This window comes from Anomaloglossus baeobatrachus, chromosome 12, assembly GCF_048569485.1.
Source record: "Anomaloglossus baeobatrachus isolate aAnoBae1 chromosome 12, aAnoBae1.hap1, whole genome shotgun sequence".
Taxonomy (NCBI): Eukaryota; Metazoa; Chordata; class Amphibia; order Anura; family Aromobatidae; genus Anomaloglossus; species Anomaloglossus baeobatrachus.
The window spans coordinates 80,548,211-80,565,743 of NC_134364.1; positions in this window are offsets into that span (position 1 = coordinate 80,548,211).

The following is a 17,533-nucleotide window of genomic DNA, read 5'->3' on the forward strand; positions in this document are numbered from 1 at the left end:
GTGCGTTTTGGAGAAGCAGTGTTGGTATACAATTCCATATAGTGTTGAACCTTATTCCACATCTGTTTTGACAAAGAAAATAACAAAAAACATTCAACTAAGCAAATAAAACTGCAATAATTACTTTAAGACATGAAAGTGAGTCAATCCAGATCATTGCTATTATAGCACCCAGGGACAGGGGGTCCAGGTCGAGTCTCGTACCTGTTTTACTCATCACCGGGCCAGTGCAGAGGTCTGGGATGTCGCGGTAACCTGCCCGGTTTCATGCCCAGAGGTACACCAATAGAAGAGGGATAGGATAGATGGATGTTTGGGGTGACACCACATGTGGTACGCGGCCAGTAATAGCCACCGCTGCTGTCGCTGTCCTCCGGGGTGGATGGAATAGCAGCCAAGATGGTGTCATCCTCACTGGTGGAGCGGGCCCCGGGGAGTATGAGGAGGGGAGTAGCGGTAGTGGTGGTGGCCATTGGCACCAAGGCGCGGGGCGTCGGCGCTGGCAATATGAGTCCGAGTCAGCTGCTGCGGTTCCAGGTGTCTTTACTCACAGTTCTTTTAAGAAGACTGGTCGCTGCCGCAGTAGCACTGGTCACCCACCGCTGTGATGGGCCCCGTTGACCTTGGATAAGTTTGAAGAGGCCACTGGTGTTTGGAAAATGTTCTTTTTAAGAGTTGCCCCTCCAGTAATGAGGAACCCGGGCTGAGCATTCCGCTCCAAGCCGCAGGCCCCATGGAAGAAATAGATGAAGAGAAGGTGATGGTGTCATGTCGCCAAAACTGATGTCCCAGGAAGACTGACCGGTGAATGTGTGGGGTTGCTACTACTTCTACCCAAGTGGAACCTGCCCCCGAGGAGGCTGTCCTAGTGACCGGAACAGCTTCTCCTTGTGCAAAGTCCACTGTATTGTTGACCGATGCACATTGACACCATCTGCAGCAAGATGAAGCTGCAGGTCTTTGGAGGTGGTCTGTGGATTGTCCTTGACTGTTCTCACCATTCTTCTCTGCCATTCTGATATTTTTCTTGGCCTGCCACTTCTGGTCTTAACAAGAACTGTACCTGTGTTCTTCCATTTCCTTACTATGTTCCTCACAGTGGAAACTGACAGTTTAAATCTCTGAGACAACTTTTTGTATCCTTCCCCTGAACAACTATGTTGAATAATCTTTGTTTTCAGATCATTTGAGAGTTGTTTTGAGGAGCCCATGATGCCACTCTTCATAGGAGATTCAAATAGGAGAACAACTTGCAAGTGGCCACCTTAAATACCTTTTCTCATGATTGGATACACCTGCCTATGACGTTCAAAGCTCAATGAGGTTACAAAACCAATTTAGTGCTTTAGTAAGTCAGTAAAAAGTAGTCAAAAAATTGATAAGGGTGCCCATACTTTTGCACCAGTCAAATTTTGTTTAAATGCGGACTGCACATTTTCTGTTAGTACAATAAATCTCATTTCAATCCAGAAATATTACTCAGTCCATCAGTTATTAGATATATGAAACTGAAATAGCTGTTGCAAAAACCCAAATTGTTATAAAGAAAAAAGGTTAACATTAATAGGGGTGCCCAAACTTTTTCATATGACTGTATACACACACACACATATGTGGTGCCCCCGAGGCTTCAGTCGCCACAGGATACTGCACCTCATTTAAGATGCAGTATTCATCTCAGGTAAGGAGGGGGTTAACCACCGGTGTTTCCACATTTCACTTTACATACAGCTTAGGAGCCTTCTCACTGAGGAGCTGGACTAGGGTAGACAGGGGTGTGGCCATCACGATGCATGGGACTTTCCCGGTCACTAGGACAACCACCTGGGGGGTGGGCACCTCTTGGGGTAGAAGTAGGAGTAACCTTGAGGCTATGTGTCCACGTTGCTTTTTACCTGCTTTTTACCTGCTTTTTTGCTGCTTTTTCAACTGCAGCGTTTAATGCCAAAATGGATGTGTTCTGCTTTTCAAGCAAAGTCTATGGGAATTTGGGTTTCTTGTGCCCACTATGCAGTTCAAACTGCAGCCTTTTTCTGGCAGAAACTAAGGCAAAAACTCTGCTTTGCAGTTCAAAACGCAAATGGCAAAAACAATTGACATGTCAATTGTTTTTGCCATTTGGGTTTTGCACTGCAAAGCTGAGTTTTTGTCCAAAGTTCTGCCAGAAAAAGGCTGCAGTTTGAACTGCATAGTGGGCACAAGAAACCCAAATTCCCATAGACTTTGCTTGAAAAGCAGAACACATCCATTTTGGCATTAAACGCTGCAGTTGAAAAAGCAGCAAAAAAGCAGGTAAAAAGCAGGTAAAAAGTAACGTGGACACATAGCCTTACACATTCTTCAGTCAAGTCAAGCCGGGACTACAGTTCTGGCGACACGACACCACCACCTTCTCTTCTTCTTCTTTCACGGGCCCTGCGGCTTGGAGCGGAAAGCTCAGCCCAGGTTCCTCACTCCTGGAGGGGCATCTCTTGGAAAGGACACTTTCAAATACCGGTGGCTACCTCTAACTTAACTGGGATTGGCTGGAGCCCACCACGGCGGTGACCGGTACCTCCCAGGCAATCTAAAGAAAGTGAGTAAAGACACCTGGAACTGCAGCCACTGACTCAGCCTCTTGATTGCCGTCACCGTCACCCCGCGCTTCGGCGCCAACGGCCACCAACTCACCTCATCATGTTTCCCGCAGCCCACTCCACATGTGGGGAGCAGAACCATCTTTGCTGCGACAAACCATCCGCCCCAGAGGACAGTGACAGCAGCGGCGGCTAAGACCCTGGCCGCGTACCGCAGGTGGTGTCACGACAATAATCCTCCTCACCCTCCTCCACCACCACCCTCATCCTCTCCATCCCATACATCCGCCATCCCCTTCCGTGGACACCTCGGGGTCACGAAGCCAGGCAGGCCACCCGTGACATCCCCCGACCCTTCATCGGCCCAGCGATAAGTAACCCCTCTGGCCCCGTGGGGTGCTCCACATACATACATACATACACACAGCTTTATATATTAGATGTCTGTTTTTTCCAGTGCCGAAATGCAAAGGAGATGGAATACCTAATGTGCACAGGGAAAAAACACAATCACACAAAACTGTGTTCTCCACATTTTAAAATATAACCCACCTGCTACATTTGGCGTTATATGACCTGTGTGACAAGGCAGATATTTGCCATACATCTGATTCCTGTTTCTTCCCCCCGGTCCCCTTGATCTATAGTCTCATGCGATCCTCTTCTCTACTTTATAATATTATGTTTGGAAGTGTATTGCTGGATAATTGCATATGGACTTATGTTTTCTACAAAATTACTATATTTACACTAGCTCTATAAAAATACATAACAAAGTATAAGGAATAGATAGACACATGTGCACACCATTATACTTATCCAAAATAATGGTCTGAACGAGGATGCCATTAGAAGAAGCCATGGATCATGTTTGCTGAAAGCTTGAAAAATGAAAGGTTAAATCTAGCAGCCTGTGTGAGGTTCCACATAAGATCGGTTTGTGTACAAAACTCTTTCAACATTTGGGATATACGATCTTCTAAAGCTGGGGGTGGGGGTGGGGGTGGGGGGGCAGGACAGCTTGGAATGTAACAGGCAGTGTGTTCCAGCTGTGCTGTGTTCCCATTACCCAAGTATATTGCCCAGAGCTTGACTACAACATGGTCAATTGTAATTTTGCATGAAAATAAATTCATTATGAGATCATTGGGGGTAAGAAGGCTTCTAAAACAACTTATTTCTAGTACTTCAAATTGGATTTGGGTGAACTTATTAGAGTGAAATTGAATTCTACTCAAATTTTACAAAAATTTGTATTTTGCAGAATGTATTTTCTTGTAACGTGCCCTTCAGGAATTAAGCAAAATAGTGCTGCATTCTTAGGACACACACTTTATGCCAGGACATCCAACCATGCATATGTGCCGCGCCCGCGACAGCCGACGGGTTGCTCGGATCCGGATCCGCAGTGGCTCGAGGGGTCTCCAGGCCCGAGGCGGGGTCACGCGGCCGCTCGAAATGAAAAAGGGGGAGAAAGGTATTTACAAAAGGGGGAGATGGGTGGATTGGATAGTGTTTGTGACGCCACCCACTGGTCGTGGTAAAGTGGGATACCACCGCTGCTGCGTTTAGGAGAGAGAGGGAGCACCCGGGAGCGATGGGATGGCAGCTGGAGATGTTAACCCCTCCGTGGGCAGGGGATGGTGTACCGGGGTCAGTGATGGTGTGACTCCCTTCACTAGCCAGGTAGTCACAGACATAACACCACACACACCCCCTCCCCTGGATAGTTCACATCAGTAAAACAAAACCCTTGTTGCCTCCCTCCAGGGTCTGATGTCCACACCAGGTGGGGCGGAGCCAGGCGGTTGGCCCCGACCACCGAGGAGTTCACAGGCCTGGAGGCGGGAAAAGTGACAGTTTTCAGTTGGAGTTGAAAGTGAGAGGACAGAAACTGCTAGTGTCTGGGTCAGAGCCCAGGCACTGTCAGCAAGGTTGGCATACGGTGGTGGCCGTCTGCAAAAGGTAGTGGATCTCTGCGGAACCGTAAGACCGGGGTCGGGCGGTGGCCCACCGGTACCGATCCAGGGAGCGGAGTGAAGCTAAGCACAAAGGCAGGGCCATCGGACCCCGTCTAGGCTTGGAGCCGCCGACAACGGTCAAATCCAAAAGTGACCGGAACCCCAGGGGTTTCCTAACACCCAAGACCCGACAGAAGGCAACAGTCCACACCGTGAAGATACACAGCCACCGCCATAGGCTAGAGATCCAAGGGCCAGTGCCTGCGGGCAAAATGGGCTCCTTCGGTACCTATACGCCGGGGAGCGGACTACCAGTGGGCAACCACAGGAGTCAGAACATTCTAACAAGGTGCAGGGAAAGACAGCCACCATCACCCTGTCCGGGGAGAGCACAAACACTGCAGCCGGCTGCGGGACCCGTCCATCCGGCTGTTTGGTTTACCAGAGACTCTGTCATTGACTACCTGAGTGAGTACACCAGTGCCATCCGGCACCGCGACGCGCCGCGCTACCCCTGCAACCCTGTACCCCGGCCTTCCTGCCTCTGACTCGCCCACCCCAGGGCTATGGGACACCCGGTGTCGGGCCGGACTAGTCTTTGCGCTCTTTTCTTAGACAAGGGGGCGGGGCTTCTTTTCACGCCCTTTCTTCAGGCACGCCCCCCTTCTTCCTGCTCTCAGCAGCGCTAATGGCGGCGGTTCTCACAGTAAAACACAGTCTACTTCACGGTTCTTTATGGCACACAGTACCCGGTGGGCGCCGGGCACGTTATCCTGTTCGTGATGCCAAAATTGACTCGCCCACCCCAGGGCTATGGGACACCCGGTGCCAGGCCGGACTAGTCCGGGAGACGTCAGTGGTGGCTGGGCCCGACTCCGTACCCTGGTGGGGTCAATTAATATGGCTCCAGTGTTGGGGGTGATTAAAGTAAAGTTTATATTTGTGACGCCACCTGTGGTTTGCGGCTATTAAGCCACCGCTGCTGTATGGGGCCTCCGGGATGATGGAATGGCAGCTTGGATGGTCCTGCTCCCCACAGGTGGAGCGGTACCCCGGGGCACAGTGTTGGTTGTAAGTGTCTATGTAGTGATGGAATAGTGCAGGCGAAATAACGGAGACAACACCAGAGGGTGCAATTCCAAGATCTTTACTCACATTTCCTGGGCTGCAGCACACTGGTGCCTTTGGGCGGCTGGAACCCACCGTCAGGGACCTCCGCCAATCCTGGGTAGATCCTGGAATGAAAGCCGGTGCACCCCTCTATTGTGTCTCTGTCTTCAGCTGTCTCCTTAAGCCTTGCCCTTGTTGGATGAACCTGGCTCGGCCTCCACTACAGCCTCCGGGCCGGGGGCTCGCCTGTCGGTTATTTACCCCCTTTCTAAAGGTTCTGCTGTGGGCTGTGGCCCGGGGAGTGTGCAACTTTCCCTGGGCCTCGGTTTTTACTTTCGGAGATGACTTCTCCTCCTCTGGTTTCTAGGGACCGTCCCCTGTGCGCAGCTTGATCCCTCCACCGAATGACTTTGTGGAACAGGCCCTGCGCTCGTAAGCCTTGCAGTGGCCCTGGAATCCCTTCTTTTCTCTGCTTGGTGTCACCTGGACCCTCTGAGTCCCAGTGTCTTCACCAGGATGTGTCTCTTTCTTTCCTTGCTCCTGTCTGACTAGAGCTCTATCCTCAGCTCCCTTCTCTGCCTCCCGCAGACTCTCTCTCCTCCAACTCCCTAACCTTGACCTTCCTTGCTACTCTACACTCGGCTGGCTCCTCCCACCTACCCAGTTGCTAAGCTGTACCCTACAGGAGCAGGGATGGGTCTTACGGCCCCTCCCAGCATGCAGCATGAGAGGGTTGCTGCCACTGTCCCTGGTCCCAGTGTGTACCTAACAATGGGTGTAGTGTAGATTTGCCTGTGGACCGGCGTTCACCCCTTTCCTTACCCAGGATGGGACATCACACCGCTGGATGGGGTGCAATGTTCCTGTGGCGACAGAAGCTTCAGGGGCGCCATACTCCCCCACAGCGAATCCCAGCACGTCCTCGGGCTGAAAAACAACAGAAAATTGTGGAAGAAATTGCAAAATTTTTGTTATGTATAACTGTAAAACTTTAAAACGTTTCTTCCCTTTATGGGAGGCGCAGATTCTTGAACGTTGCAAACATTCTTATAAAGAAAGCTCTAAGTGTGCACTTCCAGTCCATTGCACGGTTTGGCACTTCTACCATAATTCTGGTAGGAGGCCTGGTAACACAGGACACATGACACATACACAGTCACCGGGGACCACATTCCTGTCCGGTGGCCCGGTAACATATAAACAAGGGGGGTGACTTCTTCAAAAAGCACAAGGGGCAGTAAGGCAGGAAAGGGTGTCATCTTCACAAAGAACATGAGGGCAAAACAAAGGGGACGTCTTCACAAAGGATGAGGGGCAACGTACAGGGTCTATTTACAGTTCAGCATCTTCTTTACGTTTCTATTTGCGGGGGTAGATGCGAGGATCCCACTCCGGCATTGCTCCAGGCAACAGGTAGGCCGAGTAGATCATAGTCTGGGTCTCCTGGGTGCTGGTCACTGGCCTACTGCGGGGTGCTGCAGCCTGTGTTGGAGTGGGGCTGCTTGCAGGCACAACACTGCTTTCTTGCAAAGGACTGCTTGCTTGCAGGGGGCTGCCGGCTTGCATGGGACTGCTGGCTTGCATGGGACTGCTGGCTTGAGAGCAGCGGCGCCACTCTGGCTCTTCTGGGGCCGCCTCCTCCCCAGGATATGAACACTCAGGGCATACCAGCCACGGCTCCCCATCAGCCGTGTGTACTCCACCTGGTCGCCCGGCTGGACGTCGCGCCCTGGGTGGCCCTTGGTAAAGTGCTCCTCAATGTCGCGGCAGGAGACAAAGACATTCTTGCCCAGGCCGGGCTCCCGGATAAAGCCCCAGCCCGCCGTCTGCCTGAAGTCAATCACTTGGCCCCTTCTCACTGGGCCCTGGGATCCTTTGCGGGCCTTCCGGATCTGTGCTTTGGAGGCCAGGTTAGACGCCTCCACTGCCCTCCGTTTCTCTTCCCGGAGCTCTCTTTCCTGCTGGAACCGTTCCACTTGGCGAGCGCAGGCGACCTCCGTGGCAAGCGGGGTTGCGGCCGGGCGCAGGGGACGGGCTAGTCCCAGGTTGCGGACCGGAGCGGCATCCCAATTCACCCCAGGTGAGTATGCATCCAGCAGGTCTGTAGGAGGGCTTGGCAAGGGGCCCACCAGATCATCGGGGCCCGCTGAGGTCAGGGAGCGTTCTGCGCTGCCGGGGGCTGCTGGGCCTGCTGTGGCCTTGCTACGTTCAGCGGACGCCTCCTGCAAGCCTGCAGGAGGGCTGGGCGGTGGCGCTACATAGTGCCCTGGGTCTGGACGGACAGGGGCGGCGTACATCTTACCCGGGTGCTCTTCGATGGCCTGTTCACAGTGGCCCACAACCTCGGGTGCCGCCCGCTCCTCCTCGGCACTCGCCCCTCCAGCTTCATGCTCGATCCGCTTCTCCACCTCCGCTTTCACTTCGCTCAGCCTCCGGGTGAGCAGCTCCACTTCCTCGTGGAGCAGGTCTAGCAGGGGATCCATCTGTCAGTTCCCTGGGGTGCTCGGCTGCAGCTGCTCGGCCATGCTTCCTGCCCGGTTCTTGCTTGCTGCTGCTCTGGCTGGACGCTCGACCACGCCACTCGGCTGCACCCTTTTCCCTCTTGGAGGCGGGGCTGGGGGCTGCACCAGCACATGGCGCCAGACTGGCACCCAGCCCATCACAGCCGGCACCGCTCCGCTTGCGATCAGGTACATTTTCTTTATCTGCTGGTCTGGCATTTAGACTCGTTCTGCCAGCCAGCCAGCTTTTCTAGGCGCCATGTCTTCTTCTTCCGCTCTGCATAGCGGGCACCGCTTCGCGCTCTTTTCTTAGACAAGGGGGCGGGGCTTCTTTTCACGCCCTTTCTTCAGGCACGCCCCCCTTCTTCCTGCTCTCATCAGCGCTAATGGCGGCGGTTCTCACAGTAAAACACAGTCTACTTCACGGTTCTTTAAGGCACACAGTACCCGGTGGGCGCCGGGCACGTTATCCTGTTCGTGACGCCAAAATTGACTCGCTCACGCCAGGGCTATGGGACACCCGGTGCCAGCCGGACTAGTCCAGGAGACGTCAGTGGTGGCTGGGCCCGACTCCGTACCCTGGTGGGGTCAATTAATATGGCTCCAGTGTTGGGGGTGTTTAAAGTAAAGTTTATATTCGTGACGCCACCTGTGGTTTGCGGCTATTAAGCCACCGCTGCTGTATGGGGCCTCCGGGGTGATGGAATGGCAGCTTGGATGGTCCTGCTCCCCACAGGTGGAGCGGTACCCCGGGGCACAGTGTTGGTTGTAAGTGTCTATGTAGTGATGGAATAGTGCAGGCGAAATAACGGAGACAACACCAGAGGGTGCAATTCCAAGATCTTTACTCACATTTCCTGGGCTGCAGCACACTGGTGCCTTTGGGTGGCTGGAACCCACCATCAGGGACCTCCGCTAATCCTGGGTAGAACCTGGAATGAAAGCCGGTGCACCCCCCTATTGTGTCTCTGTCTTCAGCTGTCTCCTTAAGCCTTGCCCTTGTTGGATGAACCTGGCTCGGCCTCCACTACAGCCTCCGGGCCGGGGGCTCACCTGTCGGTTATTTACCCCCTTTCTAAAGGTTCTGCTGTGGGCTGTGGCCCGGGGAGTTTGCAACTTTCCCTGGGCCTTGGTTTTTACTTTCGGAGATGACTTCTCCTCCTCTGGTTTCTAGGGACCGTCCCCTGTGCGCAGCTTGATCCCTCCACCGAATGACTTTGTGGAACAGGCCCTGCGCTCATAAGACTTGCAGTGGCCCTGGAATCCCTTCTTTTCGCTGCTTGGTGTCACCTGGACCCTCTGAGTCCCAGGGTCTTCACCAGGAAGAGTCTCTTTCTTTCCTTGCTCCTGTCTGACTAGAGCTCTATCCTCAGCTCCCTTCTCTGCCTCCCGCAGACTCTCTCTCCTCCAACTCCCTAACCTTGACCTTCCTTGCTACTCTACACTCGGCTGGCTCCTCCCACCTACCCAGTTGCTAAGCTGTACCCTACAGGAGCAGGGATGGGTCTTACGGCCCCTCCCAGCATGCAGCATGAGAGGGTTGCTGCCACTGTCCCTGGTCCCAGTGTGTACCTAACAATGGGTGTAGTGTAAATTTGCCTGTGGACCGGCGTTCACCCCTTTCCTTACCCAGGATGGGACATCACACCGCTGGATGGGGTGCAATGTTCCTGTGGCGACGGAAGCCTCAGGGGCGCCACACCTCCCCGTATCACCCACCGGGCCCCGGGATCAACAACCCCTACCCACGGAGGGGACAACATCCTAGCTGCTCCCTACCATCGGTCCCGGGATGCCCGTTATCAGCAGTGGTGGTGCTTATTGTCACCACGACCCGTGGGTGGCGTCACGAACTATCTCCCCAAACCAACCACCCCCTTTTCACTCGTGGGCGAGGACCACTGCTCGAGTCCCCGGGTCCAGCCCACCGCTCGAGCCACCGGGCAGCAGCAGAAGCCCCGGACCCAAGCGTAGCGAGCGCGGCCCCTCCGACCGCGACAATGGTAGGCTGGGGGACCCGATGGAAGCAAAGGGGCACAACGTACTCACACAGTCCAGAGATGCTGACACTGACACTGGGTAAACCAAAGTCTTGAGCGCCCTGCAGCCTTAGTTCGAACACACTGGGTCCGTGCCCTTTTGGCGTTGCTGGTTGGTCTGAAGCCTTGTCCCTTGGCACTGTGTTTACTTTTGGTGGATCCATTTTGCCTAAGACTACTCGAGTCCCACTCACGTGCATGGCTAGCAGGGTGAGCTTGCTCTCAGGGTTCTTGCTCTCAGGGTTCACGCTTGGGATTTTCTGGACGGTTTTGGGAAGTCCTATCCCTCTCGGTGTGCTAGTACCCCGATTTTGGAGCAGGTGGAGAGCGGTTCATGAAGATTCCGTCCTCGACGGGTGAATTACTGGGCTGCATAAAGCTACTTCCCAGCCTAGGGTCCGCGTACCCCATCGTGCCCTGGCCCTTGCCCGGTTGTAGCACAAGGCCACCGAACTGCCCTTCATGGCAGTACTGTGCCCCCTGTCACTACCCCCTGTGACCGGGGTTCCAGCTCCTTCCAGGCCAGAAAAACATCTGGCACCTGGGACATGTACAGGAGCCCAGCTCCGCAGCGTGACCTTTTCCTGTCACTGCTCACTGACACTCTCTGACTACAACTGACACTTCAGGCCCTCCTTCTACCATCCCTCCATCTGGTCGGCCCTATTCCCCTCAGGTTGCCCAATGGGTGTCTGGTGGGTGTGGTGCAGAGTGTTCCTCAGGATTTGTGTATTCCTGTTCTTAGCAACACCAAAGGGAGAGGACCCATAACCAAGGAGGAGCGGGTACCATGCAGAAGGGCAGATTGCATGGCACCCTTGTGACAACCTGATAGGCCAGGGCGTCACATTCCCCCTTGGTTAAACGTAGCTCGCCCGCGAGCTACAGGACGCCAAGCATTTATTAAACTAGAAAAAGAGAAAAGGTTAACATAAATAACATTTATTAACAGATTCTTCCCTAATGAGGGAGGCACTTTTACTTTTACTTTAACGTTGCAACATTTTTTGAGTTCATCTGTCAACAGGGGTACGCCACCGGTTTTGATGGCAGCGGGGACCCAACCTACCCCGTTGCGGTCCTTTCTTGCAACAGACCCCCAATGTCCCAGATCCCAATAACCCCCCACCCAAACAACCTGTTCCTCCTGGAAACCGAAGGTGGGTCCTTGACCGGGTTAAGGTCCCGGGATGTGTCAGATGACTCTTGTGGCACAGGAGGTGCAATTATGTACAAGACACAAGTTTGTGTTGGTCACGCCAGTCCTGTGGCCGTGGTCCATTTTTACTTAACTATTAAAACAATGAAGTCCTTGAAAAACTAGCAAAGTCCATGTACCGGTGTACACTGGTAGCAAATCTAGAGGACAATCAGGTTACTTTACCATTTAATCTAAAACTGTTTCATTAAAGCACTCATTTTCTAGCAGTTTCTATATGAAAAACAACAAACTGTGAAAAACAACAAACAAAAGCACCGATACCTAACAATTCTATGGCATCATTAACTTTTACAGTATTAACATTTTTAATAGTGATGAGCGAGTATGCTTGTTACTACTCGGTACTCGCACGAGTATCACTGTACTCGGGCTACTCGGCGGGAACCGAGTAATCTCGCGATACTCGTGCTGTACTCGTGGTCTTCATCCCTGCATGTTGGCGCTCTTTTGAGAGCCAGCCCTCATGCAGGGATTGGCTGGCAGACCACTGCAATGCCACAGTCCTGTTAGTTGTGGAATTGCAGTGATTGGCCGGCCTGCACAGCGTGACCGAGCCTTTATACCGGCGGGCGCGCTGTGGTCTGCACACAGCCATCCAGACAGTCAGTGCAGGGAGAGGGTTGCTGCTTCAGGGAAAGGTTTGCGGCCCTTTATAGTTATTTCCGTAGCAGGGCTGCAAACAGTGTGACCAGAAGTCCTTCTCAGGACATACAATAAGTTGTATACAGGCAGGCAGGGAATAGCCAGGTCGGAGTACAGTAGCAGAGTCCTTCTCAGGACTATTGTAGCAGTATACAGGCAGGCAGGGTATATAGCCATTCCTAGTGGTGACCGTATACCAGCCTTCATCATATCTGGGGCTGGTGTACACAGTCTAAAACAGTCCAGATAGTGTCAGACTTCTCAGTAATTGTCGCTCCTAAAAAGCTGTTAGGTTCTTAGTGCGTCCGTGCTTGCATTTAAAAACCGCACGTGTGTGCCTGTCGGTGGCAGCGTACAGGTGCACGTTTTGCACAAACTATTATATAACGCACAAGTCTAGTGAATAATACACGTCAGTCAGCAGTGTCTGATAGTGTCAGACTTCTCAGTAATTGTCGCTCCTAAAAACCTGTTAGGTTCTTAGTGCGTCCGTGCTTGCATTTAAAAACCGCACTTGTGTGTCTGTCGGTGGCAGCGTACAGGTGCACGTTTTGCACAAACTATTATATAACGCACAAGTCTAGTGAATAATACACGTCAGTCAGCAGTGTCTGATAGTGTCAGACTTCTCAGTAATTGTCGCTCCTAAAAACCTGTTAGGTTCTTAGTGCGTCCGTGCTTGCATTTAAAAACCGCACGTGTGTGCCTGTCGGTGGCAGCGTCAGGCTCCATATTGTCCCTGGATAGAGACGTGCATGATGGCCTGTAAACCTGAAGTGCCCATTGTAAGGAAGTGGGTCTATTGTAGTATAGCCCTTAGGCAGGGCAGCCAAAAATTTGGAGGCTCCACATTGTCCCTGGATAGAGATGTGCATGAGGGCCTCAAAACATTGTTCCCATTGCAAAGGAGCGGGCCTCCTGTCGTTGTAATGCCCATTCTGAAAGAATGGGCGAAAAAATTTACCACTGGGGGTATACCTGAAACAACGGCCTAACTATTGTAACGGTCATCATGATGGCGCATGAGGAGAAGGAGGAGCAGTCCAGCGATTAGCCAAAGTCCAGAAGTGTGTTACCATGGGTGAGTGGAGGTACATGGCAAATTCCCGTTACAAACTTTAAATTCCGCTCTTATTTGCTGGTGGTGTGGTGAAGTCTGGCCCAATCCAACCCTTGTTCATCTTGATCAGAGTCAGCCTGTCAGCATTTACAGTTGACAGGCGGGTGCGTTTATCTGTAATGATTCTACCTGCGGCACTAAAAACACGCTCTGACAAAACGCTAGCGGCAGGGCAGGCCAGGACTTCCAAGGCGTAGCGAGCCAATTCATGCCATGTGTCCAGCTTGGATACCCATTAATTGTAAGGCACAGAGGAATGTCGGAGTACAGTTGTTTGATCTGCAAGGTACTCCTTGAGCATCTGGGCAAACTTAGGATTTCTTGTGGCACTACCCCGCACCTCAGGGGCTGTGGTATGTGAGGGGCTGAGAAAACTGTCCCACATCTTAAAGACTGTTCCCCTACCTCTGGCGGATTGGACTTGTGCCCCTCTCGGCTGTACGCCTTGGTTGTCCACTGATTCCTGACCTATGCCGCTAGCGTTTTGTGAGGGGAATGCTTTGCCTATTTCTGTGACTATGGCCTTCTGGAACTGCTGCATTTTGCCTGACCTCTCCGCCTCGGGAATAAGAGACATAAAGTTCTCCTTTTAGCGTGGGTCTAACAGTGTTACCAACCAGTAATGATTGTCGGCCAAGATGTTCTTAACGCGAGGGTCATGAGACAGGCAGCTTACCATAAAGTCAGCCATGTGTGCCAGACTCTTAACAGCCATCACTTCAGTATCCTGACCAACACGATGACTGAACATGCTATCCTCCTCCTCCTCCTCCTCCTCATCATCTACCCTGTCCTCTGGCCAGCCACGCTGAACCGAGGATATGACTGCATGTCATATCCTCAATTTGGCCAGAGAGTTGCTCCATGTCTTCATCCTCCTCCTCGTCATAGTCCTCCACTGCACGTTGTGATGAGACGAGGCTGGGCTGTGTGTTATCACCCACACCCACTACTGTTTCTTGCTCCAACTCATCACGCTCCGCCTGCAATGCATCATGTTTGTTTTTGAGCAGAGACCATTTTAGAAGGCAGAGAAGCGGTATGGTGATGCTAATAATGTCGTCATCGCCGCTCACCATCTTGGTGGAGTCCTCAAAGTTTTGGCGGATGGTACATAGGTCGGACATCCATATCCACTCCTCAGGTGTTATGTGTGGAGTTTGACCCATTTCCCGACGGCTTAGGTGATGCAGGTACTCAACAACTGCCCTCTTCTGCTCACATATCCTGACCAACATGTGCAGAGTTGAATTCCAACGTGTGGGGACATTACACACCAGTCTGTGAGCCGGAAGATGCAAATGGCGCTGAAAGCCGGCAAGGCCGGCTGAAGCAGTAGGTGACTTTCGAAAATGTGCAGACAGGCGGCGAACTTTTACCAGCAGATCAGACAGCTCTGGGTATGACTTTAGAAACCGCTGAACCACGAGGTTGAGCACATGGGCCACCCATGGACCATGTGTCAGCTGGCCTCGCCTCAAAGCCGCCACCAGGTTCCGGCCATTGTCACACACAACCTTTCCTGGCTTTAGGTTCAGAGGTGTGAGCCAGTGATCTGCATGCTGTTTCAGAGCTGTCCACACCTCTTCTGCATTGTGGGGTTTGTCACCTATGCAGATTAGCTTCAGCACAGCCTGTTGCCGCTTCGCCGAGGCAGTGCTGCAGTGCTTCTATGTCGCCCTGGACAAGCCAGGGGCCACAGAGCACAACACTTACACACCCCACACTCCCTGCAGGCACATCATAGTCAAAACAAAAAATCCTTGTTGCCTTCCCCAGGGGCTGTTGTCCACACCAGGGGGTGGAGCCAGGCGGTTGGTCTCCACCCACCAAGGAGTTCACAGTCCTGGAGGAGGGAAAACACATGCAGTGAGAGTTAAGCTAAGGAAGTGGAAGGAGGAAAGTAGTAGAGAGGAGAAAAGTGACAGCAAAGAGCCTGAAGTTGGTCCAGGTGTGTGGCCCGGACAGGACAGCAAGGTTGGCAGGATGTGGTGACCGTCTGCAGTGGAGGCCGACTGGAGTCTGCCGTAAGGACCGTGGACGGGTGGTGACCCGGCGGTACCGGACCGGAATACAAAGAGAAGCCAGCACCATTGGCAGGGGCCTTTCGGATCCCGGCAAGGCTTGGTGTCGCCGTAAATTTGCCAAATCCGTTAGTGAAGGGGACCTCCGGGTTTCCAAACAGCCAAGTCCCGATAGAAGGCAACCGTCCAACCGTGAAGGGGAGACACCGCCACCGCCAAGGGCAACCGTCTCCCAGGGCCAGCACCTGTGGGCAAAAGGGGCTCCTCCGGCCCATATCCAGGTCGGGGAGCGGGTTACCGGTGGGAACCCATCGCTACCAACACTGAACTTAGGTGCAGGGAGAGACAGTCATCACTAACCTGCAGGGAGGAACAACCGCAGCCGTCCGAGGGACCCGTCCATCCAGCCGCTTGTTTTACCGTGAACTGTGTCATCATCATTGGGCTGAGTGAGTACCTCCGTGCCGTGCAGCACAGCGCTGCCCCTGCGACCCTGCACCTCATCAGGCTCCGCAACCCGCCTGTCATCCATCTCTACCCCATCACCGGGCCCCGGGACAACCAACCCCCCTACCCACGGAGGGGAGAAATAACAACAAAGCTGCTCCCTGTCACAGGCTCCCGGGATCCCCGTCCAGAGCAGCGGTGGTGTCCACACAATCACCACAACCGTGGGTGGCGTCACGGACAATATCCCCAAAACCCAAACCACCCCTTTTCACTCACGGGCGAGGAGCGCCGCTCGAGTCCCCGGGATCCGGCCATCGCTCGAGCCACCGAGCAGCAGCAGCCGTAGAGCAGCGGCAGCTGGACCCGAGCAGTGGGAGAGCGCAGCGTCCCCTCCTCCGCCCGCGACACTTCCAACTTGGGACTGGTGTGGAGGGTAAAGTGGATCAGGATGCGCAGGAGGAGAAGGAGGCTGAGGAGCATGACATTCCGGAGCTGTAGAGTGTGGGTGAAACCCTGACAGAGGTAGGGCCTGCAAAACTTGGTGTGGGAAGGACGTGTTCCGTCCCTCGCTCAGACTGGGTCCCAGCTTCCACATTATTAACCCAGTGTGCCGTCAACGAGATGTAGCGGCCTTGCCCACAAGCACTTGTCCACGTGTCTGTGGTTAGGTGGACTTTGGCTGAAACAGCGTTCTTCAGGGCACGTGTGATGTTTTGTGACACGTGGTTATGCAATGCGGGGACGGCACACCGGGAGAAATAGTGGCGGCTGGGGACCGAGTAACGTGGGACAGCTGCCGCCATCAGGTCGCGGAATGCTTCTGTCTCCACCAGCCTAAAAGGCAACATTTCCAGTGCAAGCAGTCGCGAAATGTTAGCATTTAGAAGTGTGGCATGTGGGGCGTTGGCAGTGTATTTGCGCCTGCGTTCAAAGGTTTGCTGAATGGATAACTGAACGCTGCGCTGGGACAAGGACGTGCTTGATGATGGTGTTATTTCTGCATGGGCAACTGCAGGTGCAGGGCCGGAGGAGGCTTGTTCGCGGGCAGCATGGACAGGGGATTGGCTCGCATGCACAACAAGCGAAGATGTAGCAGTGACATCAGCAAGCACTGCTCCTCGACTCTGTTGTACATCCCACAAAGTCGGGTGCTTGGCTGACATGTGCCTGATCATGCTGGTGGTGGTCAGGCTGCTAGTTTTGGTACCCCTGCTGATGCTGGCATGGCAGGTGTTGCAAATGGCCTTTTTAGAATCATCTGGAGCCAACTTAAAAAACTGCCAGACTCGGGAAGACCTAACATTTGTACAGGCACCTTGTGTCGTGTTGTTGTTCCGGGGCACGGTTGCCTGACGTCTGCCTGGGGCCACCACCCTGCTTCTTACTGCCTGTTGGGATGCTACGCCTCCCTCCCCCTGTGCACTGCTGTCCTCGCTCTGCATATCCTCCTGCCAGGTTGGGTCAGTTACTGGATCATCCACCACGTCGTCTTCCTCTTCCACACCCTGCTCCTCCTCCTGACTTCCTGACAATTGTGTCTCATCATCGTCCACCCCTTGTTGAGACACGTTGCCAACTTCGTGAGAATGTGGCTGCTCAAATATTTGGGCATCTGTACATACAATCTCGTCATGGCCCACTTCAACAGGAGCTGGCGAGAGGCCAGAATGTGTGAATGGAAACGTGAACAGCTCTTCCGAGTGTCCAAGTGTGGGATCAGTAATGTCCGTGGACGTGTACTCGGCCTGGTGGTAGGAAGGAGGACCAGGTTCTGAAATGTGCGGTGCAGTATCACGGCTACTGACACTTGACCGTGTGGAAGACAGAGTGTTTGTGGTGGTGCCAATCTGACTAAAAGCATTATCCGCTATCCAACTAACAACCTGTT